Source organism: Ictidomys tridecemlineatus, chromosome 6 (genome assembly GCF_052094955.1).
Source record: "Ictidomys tridecemlineatus isolate mIctTri1 chromosome 6, mIctTri1.hap1, whole genome shotgun sequence".
NCBI classification, from domain to species: Eukaryota; Metazoa; Chordata; class Mammalia; order Rodentia; family Sciuridae; genus Ictidomys; species Ictidomys tridecemlineatus.
Window position 1 is genome coordinate 124,248,412 of NC_135482.1, and position 19,540 is coordinate 124,267,951.

Genomic DNA, 19,540 nt, shown 5'->3' on the forward strand with positions numbered 1-19,540 from the left:
ATTGAATTGTGAATTGTGTAAGAATTATGCAGCAATGGGAAATGACTCCTGGAAGACCCAGGACAGTCATATTAGGAGATAAAATAATTTCTACTCTCCTTTGTAGGTAATTATTAAAAAGCCAGATGTGAAATAGAATGGTATGACCTTTAGGTGAAGCATGTGAAAAGTACTATTAAGTTTCAACAAAGAAACAATTTCTAAAATTCTAAATATAGTCTCTGTATTTTCGTAGAAGTTAGTGACATTTGATAAAGATTTTTATATATTTTTAAAGCTGTGACAATTAAAATTCCAACAAGATTGGTTTTTGTTTTTGTAAAATCATTTTACCAAACAGAAAAGAATTGGAAAATTTCAAGTTTATTCTAGATAATCACAAATGAGAGAAGAAGGAAACCATGATACATCAAGGTCAATTTAATTCACATTGTTTTATTCCACAAAGGATTTAGGAAAACTACAGAAAGAAATCACTCCAGTGAAATAATGATGATGTAGAAAAGAAAAATCAAATAGATGGAAAAACTGATTCACTGGAAAGTCAAATTGAGGGAAAAATATGTATCAAAATGAATGATGCAGTGACCTACATAGTTAAACTCCTAATTTGTCTTAGAGATTCCTAGCAGATAAAATAGATTGTAATTTGTTTTAGAATTTTCATTTTGAATAAAAGGGAGAATGGCTTTCTTTAGGAAAGGGACTTTTATTTTTGGACTAAGTTCTAAAGGCAGTGTCTCATATTGGCAGATATCCCATACCTGAGAATAATGAGCACTACTGCCCCCTAGTATCCTCAACCGTGTTCCCACAACAGATTTTCTGAAGGGTCTCTTTCTGTAAAGCCCCAAAATATAAAATATACCTTCAAATCACATGTCTGTGAGCTCAATTTGAGAGAGACTAAGACATTTAGTATTCTAATTACTGTATATTGCAAGGCAAAAAAAAAAAATCAAACACCATTGCCACTGAATAAGCCATATTTAGGACCTAGGTTGCTACCTGATAGATACTGCTTAACAGCTCCAAACTACAGACTGAAGTCCTTAATTCAAAAGGGGCCTAACCATGGAAGACTAATTCCATGGTTAAGTGTTGGTACTGTTGGTACCAGACCTACTAATACCCTTACTATATATGAGAAAACAGAGGTACAAAAGAATTTGCCCAAGGATACCCAGCTTATAGATGATTAAGCCTGGATTCAATCTGAAGCAGCAGCACCATAAACAGTGTCTGTCTCAAGTAAAGTTGCAACTCCAGTGTTAGCCACAAGCCAAAGACCAACTCCAGTGTTAGCCACAAGCCAAAGATTTACAGTGCAGACTCCACCTTCTCGTTCCACTACTGCCAAGCCAGTTCCTTCAACAACTGTAGTTCAAAATGTTCTGATTAATCCTTCAATGACTGAGCCCCAAAATATTCTTATTACCACCAACATGCTTTCATTACAGAACACAGGCAATGAATCAAACCCACTGAAGAGAAAACATTAAATAATGATGACAATGATACTATGTAAGGGGGATACTCTAGTCTACATTCATTTAAAAAGTGTGTAGTTGGTTTTGAGCTGATATACTGTGTTAGAACATTCTAGATCTTAACTTTTTTAATAGAAAAATATAGCTACAATACTTATCGTTGCTTGTATTCTTATTTTTTCACATTAGTTCAAACTGGTAGATTTTTTTTAAATAAGAGCACAAATGTTTTTCAATTAGGCTTCAAGTACAAAAGTTAAGTATTTGTTTCTTAATAGTTTCATTAATGTTTAGTCCTACCACAGCAATTCTATTTTTGAAACAGTTTTCAGCCATCAATTACTGACAGTAGCACTTACATTTCAGTTTCTACAGCCCAATCTGTGGACTAATCTTTAATTTCTAACCTATATTTAAAGTTGTACTTTGTTTGGAAAGATAAAATAGTCACATTTATTGTCACTAATTTTTTTAAATTGTTGAATGTATTTAAATTTTTTCTTGGTTTTTCCCTAACTTCCCACCTTAAATCCCTCTCTAAATCCCATTCATTCTGTACTCACCCCCACAGTCTTAAATTTATCCCTATTGCTCTTTTTTAAAAAGTAATTAATTTATTTATTCTAATTTGTTATACTTAACAGCAGAATTCATTTCAGTTCATAGTACACAAATGGAGCACAGTTTTTCATTTCTCTGGTTGTACACAAAGTCACACCATTTGTGTCTTTATACAGGTACCTAGGATAATGATGTCCATCTCATTTCACCATCATCCCTACTCCCATTCCCCCCCCATTGTCTCCCTCCCATTTTTCCTATCCAAAGTTCCACCTTTCCTTCCATGTTTCCTGCCCCCCCCACCCCATTATGGATCAGCATCCACTATCAGAAAATATTTGGCCTTTGGCTTTTTGGGATTGGCTCACTTCACTTAGCATGATATTCTCCAACTTCATCCATGTACCTGCAAATGTCATGATTTTAATGCTGAGTAATATTCCATTGTGAATATATACTCCACAGTTTCTTTATCCATTGATCTATTGAAGGGCATCTAGGTTGGTTCCACAATTTAGCTATTGTGAATTGTATTGCTATAAACATTGATGTGGCTTCATCAGTGTAGTATGCTGTTTTTAAGTCTTTGGAGTATAATCCAAGGAGTGGGATAGCTGAGTCAAATGATGGTTCCATTCTAAGTTTTCTAAGGAATCTCCATACTGTTTTTCAGATTGGTTACACCAATTTGCAGTCCCACCATCATGTATGAATATGTCTTTTTCTCCACATCTTGCCAACACTTATTGTTGCTTGTATTCTTAATAACTCCCATTCTGACTGGAGTGAGATGAAATGTTAGAGTAATTTTGATGTGCATTTCTCTAGTTGTTGAACAATTTTCATATATTTGTTAATTGAGTATATATCTTCTTCTGAGAAGTGTCTGTTCAGTTTCTTGGCCTATTTGTTGATTGGGTCATTTGTGGTTTTGGTGTTAATTTCTTTTTAATATTTTTTTATTTGTAGTTGAACACAATGTCTTTATTTATTTTTATGGAATGCTGAGCATTGAACCTAGTGCCTCACACATGTGAGGCGGGCGCTCTACCACTGAGCCGAGTTCCAGCCCTGGTGCCTGATAATACAGGTGTCATTTTCATGTTTTTAAAATATGCTCTACATGCTTAATGTTCTCTAGTTTACTTGAACCTTCTATTTTGCATTTTTCACTTCATTTTAGATCAGATGGGTTTTATCCCTTGCCTTCATACCACATATATATATGATTTGTACACTACTGCTTGAGTCCTTCTATTGGTATAATTCAGATCATTTTTTCTAGCTTATTGCTAAGGATTTCACACATGAGATGGCTTCAAACTTGGAAGTAGAAAATAGTGATTCTCTTCCTCTTTTAAGGTCAAGGAACACAAATAAGTGTCATGTGACTTTCATTTAGGTATGCATGGTCTCCCTCTCATCCAGCGAGGATGTCCACAGAAGAGGGTAGAGGAGAATGTGGCTGTGAAGTAGCTATTCAAGACCTCCAGAGACCAAGCAGGTAGCAGGTCTGATTTTATTGTACAGTTACCATGTATATACTCAGGCATAGCTAAGCAGATTACCAGCAACCACCAATGCAATTTCTGCTAACTGTCCTTGCAGCTACCAATTGCAGAGTGGGCTGTGGAGCAAGCACAGGGACTCCCACACAGGGCTATGCCTACAGGGTAAGTAGTTTGCCACTCAGACACCCTTAACCTATGCCATGTATGCAGTACTTCATGCACTTGTCCCCACAGGTATACTCTGGGTAGGTTTCCCAGTAATGTTGCCAAACACCTTCCCATGTTTTGCATTTATACACCTAAATGTCTTATAGATTGCAAATCTCTTAAGAATAAAAACAAACCTGTTTGGTTTTAGTTTGATATAAACAGCATGGGAATATGTAGGAAGAAATTTTTGAAGTAAATCTTCATATCATAGTCTAAGCATGTGTAGCCAAGGATCCTTAAAACTTAATCATAAATTTCATGTTAGAATGGTGCTAGATACATCTAAGAAATAGCCCTGAAGCAGGGAAGAAATGTCTTATCAGTTTGAATGTTCAAGGATATTAGAGAAAGGTGATAGGAAAACTTATAAAAAATGGAGTTAATCAACATTATAGGAGAAAAAAATTTCATTATATAGTGTGGACATCATTACTTGAATGTTCTTAGTGAGGCAGCATGTCAGAAGGCCTAAGTTCTAGTCCTGGCTCCATTATTTGCCAAGTATGACCCTGCTTCACCTCTGAGCTTTGTTCTCCTTAGTAAAAGAAAAATAACACCTACCCTGCCTAGATTTTGTGATGGTTTCATTATGTATGTGAAAGTTCTTTCAAAACTGTAAAATGCTATATAACCATCAGGAATTATTGTTAATGTATTTGTTCTAAGGCTATTAATAAAATTTACATTTATCAGTAATTTACCACCTATGATTCCTCCACTTCAGAGGAAACTTCTAAATGACTTCCCAGTCACTACCCCTCCTTCTTCTAGAAAAATGATTATTTTTTTTCTGATTACTTTTCTCATGTAGTAATCTGTTGGGATTTGAAGTGATAATATGTTCTTGTTTGTGAGCCATCTTCCTTTAGACCTACATTTGTGTCATTCTCTATGGCGAGATTGTCATTTATTTCAATTTAATTGTGTATTTGTTTCACTGCCTTGATATGCAACTTTTTGGTGTTGTTGTTATTGTTCTTGTTGTTGTGCTGGGGATTGAACCTGGGTCTTGTGCATGGGAAGCCGGCACTCTACCAGCTGAGCTATATCCCCAGTCCTCAATATGCTAATTTTAAAGCTACATTATTTTGCTGATGTAAATTTATATTGTTTCTCCACTTTAGAGTTTCAAAAGATAAATCTGTAGTTTTTGGTGCTCATATGAATTCATTTCATATAGATGTGAGATTGCTGGGTCATAACCATACCTATGCTATAATTTAGTAGATACATTAAAAAACTTAATTTTTTTTTTGTTTTCCCAGTCTTTATTTCTTCCCTGTAAATGAAAGGGGTCCTATCATCTCAGTATCTCCTGAACACTTGCTACCAAGATTTTTTTTTTAAATTAGTCAGTCTTATGAGCAGTAATAATAACCAATTATGTTAGTTTTCATTTAGTTGACAACTAATAAACCTCTTCATTTTTCTTTTTTTCTTGTCATTTGCCTATCAAGTTTGTAAAGTCCTCTGGGCATATAATTGGATATCTCCTTCTTATACTTTGAGATAATTCTTAGAACAATTATAATTATTGTTGATATGAACTATTTGTTAATATTGAGTTAATTATAGGTATTAATACTTGGTTAATATTTGTAAAGCATAAAAGAGAATAAAATAATGGCATTTGCAAGTAAATGGATGGAGTTGGAGTATATCATGCTAAGTGAGGAAAGCCAATCTCCAAAAACCAAAGGAAATGCATTCTGCTATCATAACAAATTAGAATAAATATTTAAAGAAAAAAGATGTAAAAAGTATCCATCGTTTTGGGAGCCACTAAAAATGAACAGAGATTGATTGAAAGGTAGAAAACAGTGAAGAGTGTGAATTTCCATGTTTCCAAATAAATGCAATGTCCTCAGGAAAAAAAAAATTAAATAACAGCTGAGGAGACACCAGATGTTACCATGTAAAATTCATGCAAATATATTTAAGATTATACTGAATTTTTTGAGAATACTCTTTTACAATCCAGAAATTTCCACTTAATGTTTATGTCTAAAATCATTGTAAATGGTTGTGAATTGGAAAATGCTTTTAGAATTCATGGTAACTTGATAAAAATGTTAGGTCAATTTTGAGACTCATAAATAACCAGTTCAAATTATGAACACATGTAATGCAATGGCCACTGAACGAATTTATTTTAAAGAATAATCATTCCAAGTGGCTCAAAGTTATGGTCTTATGTTCCCAGTCCCTTATGCCAAGGTCAGACATTTTATTCTGTCCTGACTTTACTGTCTAAGAAAAGGTAGGGAATAGATTACTCATTATAAAAACTTCATGCTACAGATCCACCCACACCAGCCACTGCGGGGCCCAGGCACACAGCATGCCTGGTCCACCCCTTTCTCCACTAGCCAGAGCTTAGCCTCTGGTGCAAAACCACCTCTCTGATCAGTGGACTGTGTAGAGAGCCAAGATCCCGAATAGACTGCCCACACTAGTCCACATGGGTTCCAGGATCTCAATAGGGTGGTTGACCCCTCCCCCACCATGGCAGAGACTGCCAGAGCCAAGCCTTTGGCACTGGACCACACCTTCCTACAAGCAGGCTACTGCGGGGAAGTCAAGCCCAGCTGCTCAGATCCCTACACATTGGCCTCTGCAGGGCCCAGGCCTGGAGCAAACTGGGCCCATCTCATTCCTAGTGGGGCAGACACTTTCCAGAGCCTAGCTTCTGGTGCAGGACCCCCCCCCACACACACACACACACTTTCTACCACTGGGGTTCAAGCCAGTGAACCAGATCCACCCACTCCAACTTACGCAGGTCTCAGATCCAGGATGCAGTACCATCCATTGAGGGACACCAGCAGGGTCTGGAAGCCCAACATCAAGGTGCAGTACAGAAATTCTGCATGGGTACTCCAAGAATTTAGGGAAGAAATTATAATATCTCAGATCCACGCTGCAAGAAAGGAAGACACAGAGATAACACAAAAAAACAAATGAGAAAAGTGCCCCAAACAAGCCCGGATGCTATAATAACAGAACCTATGGACAGTGAAGTTGATGAAATGTCAGAGAAGGAGGTCAGAATGTTCATAATTAAAATGATCTGTGAATTAAAGAATGACCTAAATGAGAAAATACAAGCAAAAATTTATCACTCCAACAATGAGATAAGAGAGCAAATACAGGTAACAAAAGATTACAAGAGAGAGAGAGGCCCTGAAAAAAAGTCAGAAATCCTAGAAATGAAGGATAAAATAAATCAAATAAAAAAATTCAATAGGAAGCATAACCAACAGACTAGATCACTTGGAAGAAAGAATGTCAGATAATGAAGACACAGTATGCAATCTCAACAATAAAGTAGATCACACAGTGAAGATAGTAAGAAAGCGTGAACAGAACATCAAATAATTATGGGACAACATCAGAAGACCAAATCTAAGAGTTATTAAGATAGAGGAAAGCACAGAGTTTCAAACCAAAGGAATGTACAATCTCTTCAATGAGATAATATCAAAAAATTTCCCAAGCATGAAGGATGAATTGGAAAACCAAATACAAGAGGCTTACAGGACAATAAATGTACAAAATTACAACAGATCTACATGAAGGCAAATTATATTGAAAATGCCTAGCATACAGAATAAGGATAGAATCTTAAAAACCTCAGGAGAAAGAATCAGATCACATATAGGGGGAGAACAATTTGTATCTCAGCAGATTTTTCAACCTAGACCCTCAAAGCCAGGAAATCATGGAACAACAAATACCAAGCTCTGAAAGAAAATGGATGCCAACCAAGAATCTTATATCCAGCAAAACTAAGTTTTAGATTTGTTGATGAAATAAAAACTTTCCATGATAAACAAAAGTTAAAAGAATTTACTACTAGAAAGACTGCACTACAGAACATCCTCAGCAAGATATTCCAAGAAGAAAAAATGAAAAACAATGATGAAAATCAGCAGAGGGAGGAATTACACTAAAGGAAATTCTAATCAGAGGAGAAACCAAGTCACATTAAATACCAAAAATAAAAAAAAATGGCTGGTGATACAAATCATGTCTCAATAATAACCCTGAATGTTAATGGCCTAAGCTCATCAATCAAAAGACATATACTAGCAGATTGTATTTTTTAAAAAAGACTCAACAATATGCTGCCTCCAAGAGACTCATCTCATAGCAAAAGACATTTACACAATGAAGGTGAAGGGTTGGGGAAAATCATACCACTCACATGGACTGCGGAAGTAAGCAGGGGTTTCCATCCTCATATCAAATGAAGTAGACTTCAAACTAATGTCAATCAAAAAGGATAAAGAAGAACACTATATACTGCTCAAGGGAACCATATACTAACAAGACTTACCAATTTTAAATATGTATGCCCTAAAGAGTGGAGCAGCTATGTTCATCAAAGAAACTTTTCTCAAGTTTAAGAGTCAAAAATTTTGGGTGACTTCAACATAACTCATTTATCACTAGATAGATCTTCCAAACAAAAGTTGAAAAAAATCTACATAACTAAACAATACAATTAATATCTTAGTCTTAACTGACATATATGGAATATTTCAACTTAAAATGAGAGAATATACTTTCTTCTCAGCAGCACATGGATTCTTCTCTAAAATAGAACATACATTATTCCACAAAGCAACTCTTAGCAAATATAAAAAAGTAGAGATACTACTCTGCATTCTGTCAGATAATAATGGAATGAAAAACGAAATCAATGATAAAAGAAGCAATACATTGCACTCCAATACCTGAAGACTAAATAATATGCCACTGAATGTACAATGGGTTACAGAAGAAATAAAGGAGGAGATTAAAAAGTTTTTAGAGGTGAATGAGAACACAGATACAACATAACAATATCCCTGGGACACTATGAAAGCAGTTCTAAGAGGAAAGTTCATTGCATGGAATTCATTTCTTATAAGAAGAAAAAAATCAACAAATAAATGAATTAACACTACATCTCAAAGCCCTAGAAAAAGATGAACAAATCAACACCAAAGGCAGCAGAAGACAGAAAATAATTAAAATCAAAGCTGAAATCAATGAAAATAAAATAAAAGAAAAACTGAAAAAATTCACAGAACAAAATTTTGGGTCTTTGAAAAAATAAATAAAATTAATGGAACCTTAGCCATGCTAATGGAAATACAGAAGATAATTAGAAAATATTATGAAAACCTGTACTTCAATAAAATGGAAAATATTGAAGGCATCAACAAATTTCTAGAATCATATAATTTGCCCAAATTGAATCAGGATTATATACACAAGTTAAACAGATCAATTTCAAGTGACAAAATAGCAGATGCCACCAAAAATCTAGCAACCAAGAAAAGCCCAGGACTGGATGGATACACAGTTGAGTTCTACAAGGCCTTTAAAGAAGAACTAATACCAATACCCTCCAATTTATTTCAGGATATAGAAAAAGAGGCAGCACTTCCAAATTCAGTCTATGAGACCAACATCACTCTGATTCCAAAAGCAGGCAAAGACACATCAAAAAGAAAAAGAAAAAAAAACATCAGACTAATATCTCTAATGAACATAGATGCAAAAATTATCAATAAAATTTGCTCAAATCAAATACAAAAACATATCAAAAACTCATGCACCTCAATCCAGTGGGATTCATCCCAGGGATGCAAGTTTGGTTCAACATAAGGAAATTAATAAATGTAACTCATCACATCAAAAGACTTAAAGATAAGAAACACATGATCATCTCAATAGATGCAGAAAAAGCATTTGACAAAATAAAGCACTCCTTTACATTCAAAACAGTAGAAAAACTCAGGATAACAGAAACATATCTCAACATCATAAAAGCCATCTATGCTATGCCCCAGGCCAACATAATTCTAAATGGAGAAAAAATTGAAGGCATTCCCTATGAAAACTGGAACAAGACAGTGATGCCCTCTTTCACCACTGCTATTTAACATTGTTCTTGAAACACTGGCCAGAGCAGTTAAACAGATGAAAAAAATTAAAGGGATACATATAGGAAAAGAAGAACTCACATTGGCACTCTTAGCTGGTGATATGATTCTATAACAGGAACACCCTAAAATTTCCACCAAAAAACTTCTAGAACTAGTAAATGAATTCAGAAAATTAGCAGGATATAAAATCAACACCCATAAGTCAAGGGCATTTTTGTATATCAGTATCAAATCCTCACAAAGGGCAATGAGGAAAACTACTCCATTCTTAATAGCCTAAAAAAAAAAAAACACTAGAAGATGGAAAGATCAACCTTCCTCTTGGATATGCAGAATTAATATTATCAAAATGACCATACTTCCAAAAGCACTATTCAGGATTAATACAATTCTGGTCAAAGTTCCAATGACATTCCTCATAGAAATAGAAAAAGCAATCATGAAGATCATCTGAAAAAATAAGATAACCAGAATAGCTAAAGCAATCCTTAGCAGGAAGAGTGAAGCTGGTGGCATTACTATACCAGACCTTAGACTATACTACAGAGCAATAATAACAAAACAGCATGGTATTGGCACCAAAAAAGACTAGTAGATCAATGGTACAGAATAGAGGACACAGAAACTAACCCACAAAAACAATTATATTAGACAAAGGTGCCAAGAACATACATTGGAGAAAAGAGAGCCTCTTCAACAAATGGAGCTGGGAAACCTGTTAATCCATATGCAACAAAATGAAATTAAACCCCTGTCTCTCACCATGAACAAAACTCATCTCAAAATGGATCAAGAAATTAGGAATACATCCAGAGAACCCGTGTATAATAGAAGAAAAAATAGACCCTAATATTCATTATGTGTGATTAGGCCCCAACTTCCTTAATAAAACTTTTGTGGTGCAAGAACTAAAATCAAGCATCAATAAATGGGATAGAATCAAACTAAAAAGTTTCTTCTCAACAAAATAAACAATCTGTGAGGTGAATAGAGAGCCTACATGTTGGGAGAAAATCTTTATCCATCACACATCAGATAGAGCACTAATCTTTACATAGGCATATGAAGAACTCAAAAGCTAAGTGCGCGTGCACGCGCGCGCACACACACACACACACACACACACACACACACACACACACACACACACAAATAATAACCCAATAAATAAATGGGACAAGGACCTGAAGAGACAGTTCTCAGAGGTTGATGGAAAATCAATCAACAAATACATGAAAAAATGTTCATCATCTCTACCAATTAGAGAAATGCAAATCAAATGCACTCTAAGATTTCATCTCACTTCAGTGAGAATGGCAGCTATTATGAAGACAAACAAAAATAAATGTTGCCAATGATGTGGGGAAAAGGTACACTCATACACTGCTGGTTGAACTGAAAATTGGTGCAGCCAATGCAGGAAGCAGTATAGAGATATCTTGGAAAATTGGGAATGGAATCTCTATTTGACCCCGCTGTCCCTTTTATTGGTCTATACCCAAAGGACTTAAAAAGAGCATACTACAGGGATAGCCACATCAATGTATATCGCAGCACCATTCACACTAGCTAAATTGTGGAACCAACCTATATACCCTTCAATCGATGAATGGATTAAAAATGTTGCATATTTACACAATGGAATATTATTCAGCAATAAAAGGGAATAAAATGATGACATTTTCAGGTAAATGAATGGAGTTAGAAAAGAGAATGCTAAGTGAAGTAAGCCAGGCACAAAAAAACAAATGCCAAATGTTTTCTTTGATATAAGGAGGCTGATTCATAGTGGGATAGGGAGAGGGAGAATGTGAGGAACAGACAGAACTGGCAGAGAGGTTGAGTGGGAAGGGCTGGGGCGTAGGATAATTAATGATGGTGAAATGTGATGATCATTATTATCCAGAGTACAGGTATGAAGACACAACTTGGTGTGAATATACTTTGTATACAATCAGAGATATGAAAAATTGTGCTCTCTCTATATAATAAGAACTGTAATGCATTCTGCTATAATATATAAATAAAATATAAAAAATTAAAATCCAGTGCTTATTAAACATTCTACATTTGCTGTTAGGACATGAAAAGAAAAACCTGCTCAGCTCATTTTATTTATGTGTAGATAATGAGTAAATATTATTGAACAATTTTTGTCCAGCTTCTTCAGTGAGTATTAGGATATGAATATATGGATTGAGTTATTGGGGAGTTGTGAAATTTTAGAGGTATTGTATTGTTTTCTCATGTTGTCTTTGTTACTATTCTGAGGTCTGTGAATAAAGTTGGATACATTTCTATTCTATTATATGTGGATCATTTTAGTGAACAATTTTCTCTTTGGGATGTGACCTGGCCACAGATATATCTCAGTGTTAAAGCCGCAACTGAACAGGACTAAAGTGTTAGGTTCACTTACCAGAATCCTATAAGAGGAAAGAATAACCAGTAACAGGAACAACACAGAAACAAAATGTATGTCAACTAAAAATGACTCCATTAATAAAATTGGAGAAGTAGGAAATAACAATATGCACCTGGCTGAAAAAAATTAATTTTAATGACAATAAACACAACAACATGTAAAGGAAGAGGTAGAATAAAAAGTAAAGTGCTGGCAAGGAACAGGGGCAGAAGAATCAATGGGGAGAGAAGAAAAAAATTAGAAAGGATGGGGCTTCATTAAGGTATGATTCTAAAGAGAAAAAATAAAGAAACCAAAAGATCCCACTATTAGAAGGAACATAAGAGACAAATAGTGAGGGGAACCCATATACAGTAAGTGACCAAAGACCAAGAGCAACAACCAGAAATATTTGAGATTTTTTCCTTGCTGATGCAATTAAGTGGAACACACTTCCATCCAGTAATTCTAGATTTAGAATCCAGTAGCTTTGGGAGGTTTCTTGGAAGGAACTATATTCAGCTGTTCCTTCTCAGTTGCAGCCCAAACAGGCCAAGCCTGGGAGTGGTGTGTATGCTGAGTTCCTCTCCTTCTTGGCCCCAAGAGTGTGCTGAGGGAATGTTGACAGCTGTGTAGGTATAGTTGTGCTCACTATTTGCTTTTGTACCCACAGATGTGGTCTGTTTCTAACAAGAGCTACCTGATAAGCCCTCTAAGCTGTGAACACTGGAGGCCAGGCCACAGTACAGACCTTACTTCTTGAGTCCTTCAGTCAGTGAATTTAGGGGTGTGCAAGATTTCAGGTTCCATGGGGTTTCTTTCTAGTGTCTCTGAGCATGGCAGAAGCAGTCTGCCTGCAGAACTTGAGCTTGGTTGGGGGAGCTATTGGCAACAAGCTTTCCATCAGACCATGCCCCTTTGCTCCAGGATCCTTCTGCCTTTTGAGAACACACAGCTGGTTTCTCACACTGCCATAAGTCGCAGAGTATCTATTTGAAATGGGCAGTGTCATCCACTGAATTTGACTCTATAGACTGTCCAACAGCCAGGCCAAACCTCCTGTTAACCAGTTTGGGGCACATTCCTGTCAGTCTCTTTCTTGAGCCCAGACTCTGTGATGGGAAACACCATGACTGTGAAGGGATGTGGCTATGGTGTCTTGAGCTATGAGCCATGCAGGGGTTTCTGGTCTCTCACACAGACATTCCTGCCATGGAATCTTTTGGAATGGAGCTTTCCCTTAGGGCTCTAATGGACTATGCAGGGAATTGCTTGGGACCTTCTTGGTGGAAGTGTAGGCAACATTTCCAAATGCCTCTGAGCATGGTACTGTGATCAGGAAAGAGAATATTGTTCACCTGTGTTGAGCTGCATGTAGTAAGTTTTCTACCACATCCAACCCTGGAACTCATTGTCACATAGCTCCAAACTCCACATAAATTTTAAAAAGTATCCTTGGCTTCTATCTCTGAGGTAGACCACAAGATCTTCCCTCCAGCTGCTCAGCGCTCTCACAAGATTTGTGTCTGACCTTCTCTCCTAGACTCAGCTTGACTCTTTTTGGTGACATACTGAATTAATTTCACAGTTGGGTATTTGAGATACAAAATAAAAAGGCTAGGCTTTTGATTTTTTTTCATGAAGAAAAGCCTAGAAAAAGACCCCAGTTGGAGGTAGCTCCTGGGGAGGCACTGAATCTGCAGGTAGTTTTCACAGTTCATCTGTCCTCCCTTGACATCTCAGGCATAAACCAAGGCCCTCTTCTACTGTTTGTTATCTTTAGAAGAGGCTGTCTTTCTGTGGATCTCTGGGATTCTTCCCTTCATTCTATCAGAGGGCAGTTTCCCATCTTCAACCTAATTTCCCCCTTGTCCAACTGCAACCTATTTTTTTTCAATTAAGACTTTTATTAGTCTAAAAGCCAATGTCTCGGGATTTGTTCTGGCCACCTGTTCTCTGTAATTGACTCTAATGTTTTCCCACAGCTTTTTTATGTCTTTGTGCAGCCTCACAATAGTTTATCTGATTCAAACTCTTCTGAGTTCCTAAGCACTGCATGCTTTTTGCTAATGTCTTTTCTTGCTTGGTGTCCTTTGTTTACTTCTTTCTTAGGTGGAAATGTTGTATACTCTGGCTGATGTGTGTGTGCTGTAATGTAAAAGTCAAACATAGAAACAGTATCTTACTACTTTGTTATTTTATTAAAATAGATTTTCTGTGAATTATCAAAAGGTAGTTGCACATTTTTTAAACTCTCATAGACCTAAATGAAGCAACTACAGTAGTCAAACTCAGCTAAGTATCTTAACACTAAAACAGTCTGTCAACAGGAAATCTTTAATGGTGTAGAAAGCAGTTGTGCTTATAAAAATCTGTTTACATTTTTTTTTCAAATGTACTATTTTTGGTGGGGAAGGAAAAAAATTATTAAGTACACTGAGGTTATTTCCTTGTGCACATATGTACATCCATGGGTATACTATCAGTGGATAGTGGGTATGCTTCTTTCTTCCATCCTGGTTTTACAGTGTGAGTAACCACATGAACACATTAGTTCAGCTTTATCTGAAGAATACGGGTGAGGCTCTCTTTAGAAAAACTTCAGCTTCAATATGAACTTAGTTGTCTAATTTTTAAGACTCACTGACTTTAAAACAGGCAACTTGGGTGCCTTCTTAGAGAAGGGCTAAGAAATCTTTATGCAACTCATTATTGATATGAATTTTAGCAGAGTATCTATGAAAGTGTTCTAAAGAAGAATGTTTGTCATTTACCTTGTAATGCATACCAAAGAGCAAAACATAGAGTAGATAGACATGGGAATGGTAAGAATCACATATTATAAAAAATTGATTGGAGAGAATTTTTGTCAAAAACATGAACAGCAGCAGTATATTTTAACAGTGGAAAAAATTACACCTACTAGAATGTAAAATTGTAATGCACCAATAAAATTATGAAAAAAAGAAATTAGGTAGCTAGAGCACTTCAAGTATACATTTATTATAGAACATCAAATTTATAAATAATTGTCAAATATACAGTATCTTTGTAAAATAGTTTATCAAAGTAAATTGTTTAAAATGCTTTATATAAATAAGAAACTATAAAATGAAGATGTCATCAATCATGAAAAATTAAGACTAGGATGATGTTTTTAAAAATGAAAAAATCAGACCATTTGGCGCACTCCTCTACTCCTAGCAAATCTCATCAAGGCTGAGGCAGGAGGATAGCAAGTTTGACACCACCTCAATGATTTAGTGAGATCATTTCTCCAAATGAAAACTAAAAAAGATTATGGATATTGTTCAGATGCAATATGTAGTACAAAGAAAAATGAAAGAAAACAGCTAGCAGAAGTGAAAAGAGGAAAGAGGCGAGGGAGGGAGGAAGAAAAAAGAAGGAAGGAGAAGATACTGATGAGGCCATATTCCAGGATGTGTGTACACCTGTAATCCTAGCAAGTCAGAAGGCTGAGACAATAGGATCACAAGTTGAAGGTCAGACTGGGGATGTAGGTCAGTTCTAAATTGTTCCTGGGTTCAATTGTTAATAGTAAGTAGGTAAGTAAATAATAATGAAAAAAAAAGACTAATAAGCTTTATATTATAAATTTCAGCCTACTTTCAACTCAGTTTTAACCAAGGTATGATTCTGTGCCTTCCCCTTGGAACCTCACCCCAGTTCCTTTGCCCCTCAGTTAGGAAGGTGGCTACAAAGGGAGAAGGGACCTCTTCTTGGGAAGGGCTATCCCCTGGGGTGGAGGGACAGCTGGGCTGCAAAGCTTCTTTCTTGGCCTGTGGTGTACAATCCTGACCTTGAGCAGACCTGTGACAAGGAGGCTCCAGCTGCAATACTGGGCTGCCTAAGCTGATAGAGCGCTGGGACCCAGAAAGAGTACATGGCAGGAGCAGAACCCTAAGAAAGAGAGGCACCAACAGCACTCTCAGAGACGGGTTCTGGGGCCTGGTGTCCCCTCGGCAGCAAGGCAAGACTGTGGAGTGCAGTAGAGCACCCTTGGTGCTGCTGAGCACGGGCAGCGCTGGTCTGGCCTTGCAGGAGTTGGAAAAGTCTTCTCTGCCCTAAGCTCACTATTTTTTTAAAAAAGTTTTGATTTATTTTATTATTTTATTTTTGTTACTGGGGGTTGAACCCAGGGTGCTTAACCACTGAGACACATTTCCAACCTCTTTTAAAAATATTTTGTTCAAGACAGGGTCTCTCTGAGTTGCTAAGTGGTTCGGCAACTTGCTGAAACTGGCTTTGAATTCGCGATCCTCCTGTCTGTGCCTCCAGAGCCCCTGGTGCTCCAGCCCGCCAGGTTAGTGATTTTTGATCTGGAACCAGGAGGCTTAATCTTCATCCACTCCACCAGTGCTGAGCTGCAAGTTGTGCTTGGTGAAGGCAGGGCCAGCTCTCCTTCTACAGTTATCTACTGGGTCCCAGAGGCGCGCCAGGCTCTACTTCCTCTTCCAGCGCCCTTGCCTCTGGGACCTGATGTCCCACACCTCCACCTTCTAAGTGGGCAGAAGAGCCTAGAACTGGCTGGAGCTCACGTGGGTCTTGCAGGAGCTCAGTCAGTGCTGCCGGTTAGACAGATGCCGTGGAATTCCCATGCATGTTTAAGCAACATCTATTTTTGCCAGGTTGTCGCCCTGATTGGAGCCCGCCAGGACCTCAGCAGGGAAGACTGAGAAGCTGCACAGGGCACAAGAGCGCTCCTTAGTTTTATTTTATTTTATTTTATTTATACTTCTCATAGGCTTTGCTCATTAGTTGAGAGCATTTTCAAGTAGGTCTAAGCCTGTGCTAGGTCCATCCTTCTGTCCCTGGGTCTTGCTCTATGGAGGACTTGCCTCTCCCAATCTGACAGGCACACAGTAGGTGGCCTCTGACCTACACCCCCACCCGGTGACAAGGTTCAACAGTGTCCTGGAGACCCTGGGCGCCATCCGAATAGGAGCAAAGGTGGTTGGGTACAGCCCCACAGGAAGACAACACAAAGCTGCCAGGGATAGCGACTTGGATGAGATGAGGCGTCTCCTTGTTCAAGGGAGCTGTCATGTCAATGACAGAGATCAGAAGAACAGGTAATAGAGTATGGAGGCCCGCAGCCCCAGAGGCAAGGGGCCTACTGGGGGAGGCAGGGCCCATGGTGAAGAAGCCTGCACCATCCTGGCCATTCCCTGGAGGACAGAGCAGAAGGGTGGCCAGGTCTTCTTTTACTGGGCTGTTTGGCTTTCACACTCCCAGGGACTCATCAGCACCTAGTACCTATGGTACCTATGCAGTGTGACGCCCAGGCCCTCTTAATGAGCAGCCACATGGAAACACAATTTAGCCAGTTTCCTGGGTGCTAACATATCCCCTCAGGAGGCTGGGGAGCAAGCACTGCAGAGTTGTTAACCAAGGGGACAGTGCGAGGGTTGGCTCCTGGACCTAAGCAAGGGTCCTGAGGAGCCTCACGAAGGGCCGGCAGAGGGCAGGATCACATATCCTGACATGCTGGGGGCATCCTCCATCGGGGAAGAGTCTGGGCTAGGAGATGTGCCAGGTCCACTCCTCTGTCCCTGGGTCCTACCTTAGGCAGGACTTGCATTCTGGGCTAGACTCCTAGGGTAAAGGGCCAGGGAAGAGGTGGAAAGGTCAGCGAGAAGGAGCTCTGCCTGAGGCTGGAGGGGGGTGATCTTTGTCCTCACCCAGATGGTGCCTATGCCACCCTAACTCTAATACTATGTCTCACTAAGAAGATTCAATAAAAATTAGAAAAAAATAATATATATATATATATTTTTTTTTCTCTCTCTATATATATAGTTCAAGTAGGAAATGTAACTCATAAAAATATCATAAAAATGTCACTCATACTATATACTACTTTATGGATGTATACTTATGTTTACATTTTGTCTACTCTGGAGCCTTATAAGGGTCTTTGATGAGGGCCAGTGATTTTTTGTTCCCTGTTCTGGGTTTAGTTTTGCAATTATTTTTCACATTAGTTTTCTTCGGGTTGCCACTTCTACTCCTCTTTATGTGCTCCTTACTTCTATTTTATTTTATTTTATTTATACTTCTCATATGCTTTACTCACTAGTTCATGTGTTCTCAATGTCTCTTGATCAGACAAACATCTTCTTAACATGATTATTGAGAATCCTTGTTTTTTTCTGCAGGTACTAAGTTAACTTTCGTGAGTTCTGAGAGAGTAGAATAGAGGTCATGCAAGGCAGCATTCACATTCTCCAAAGTACCAAGCACATTGTGGATTTTCAATCTTGTCACCATTTCAGGCTGACCACACTAAGGAACATTCACTAAATGCTTTGAATGAAAATCTGCAGATTCATGCTGTCTGGGTATCATTTCCTGTAGTTATCCATTCTTGTTCTTTTGTTTGATCAGAGCATCTGTTCACAGCATCTAAGTGGTACAGGCTCTCAGTCACCAGGGCCAAGAGGACCGCAGGCAGGGTATGCCCAGCCTGCACAGACTGCAAACTGCTGCCCTAATGCCCCTTCTCTGTTTTGTTATAAGGAGACCTGGAATAGCCAGGGCCTGAACCCTGGTGTGGTGTATTTTAAGAGAAATATTCATTATTACCAAAGTCTGAGCTTTTTCTATGGTTAACAGTTTCAAATAACCAAATAAAAATGCCAGATTTTAATCTTTTTTGAGTTCTACATACAATCTTTTAGGATAATGATGACACTAAGAAAATGTTTGTAATAAAGACTTGCCTGTCTCTGTACCAAATTTCACATCAACTGTCCCAAATCGCCAACAGACAAAAAGGCAGATAAATGAGTGGAACAGAATAAAACTAAGAAACACCCAAATATCTGAAAAAGTTTAGAATGTGCTACTGATGACATATCATAATAGTAGGAAAAGAATTATTTGTCAATGAGATGCGTGATAATTGTAGAAAACTAGTTGGATTTTTATGTCACAAAAATAATTCCCGGGTACAATATGGATTATTAATTTTAAATAATACAAAATGAGAAAAATGTTAGACGAAAACACAAATTCTTCTGTATACATTTTATGTGGGCAAAGTCCTTAGGAAAGAATGAACTGAAGAAGAAGTCTTCCTTTTGTTCTTTTTCTCTCTTAGTTTTTAATTTTGTTCCGGGGAATTGAGCCCATTGCCTTGAGCTTGCTATTTGAGTGCTCTGCCACAAAACTGAATCCTAGAGCCCTTGAACTCTAAGTTAAATTAGGAAAATTCCTTTCTTTCCAGATGCAAAAGTGACCTGTGGATATAGGAAAAAGTACTTTGTATCCCTGGTTAGAGAAGGAAATTTAAGTTTAATGATAAATTAAATATAGTTTCTAGTTACAAAACTTGTGAGATAGAGAGTAGTGGTATTTACACTGCTATTTAAGTGCTGAGTTGCTTATGACTTCTCAAACTAT

At 37.6% G+C, this 19,540-nt stretch overlaps 1 protein-coding gene across 1 annotated transcript in view; it reads left to right on the top strand.

Annotated features, from left to right (window-relative positions):
* The window catches only part of LOC144365023 (uncharacterized), a 69,314-nt gene that overhangs the window by 46,728 nt on the left and 3,046 nt on the right, over positions 1 to 19,540 (top strand). The window lies entirely within an intron of this gene.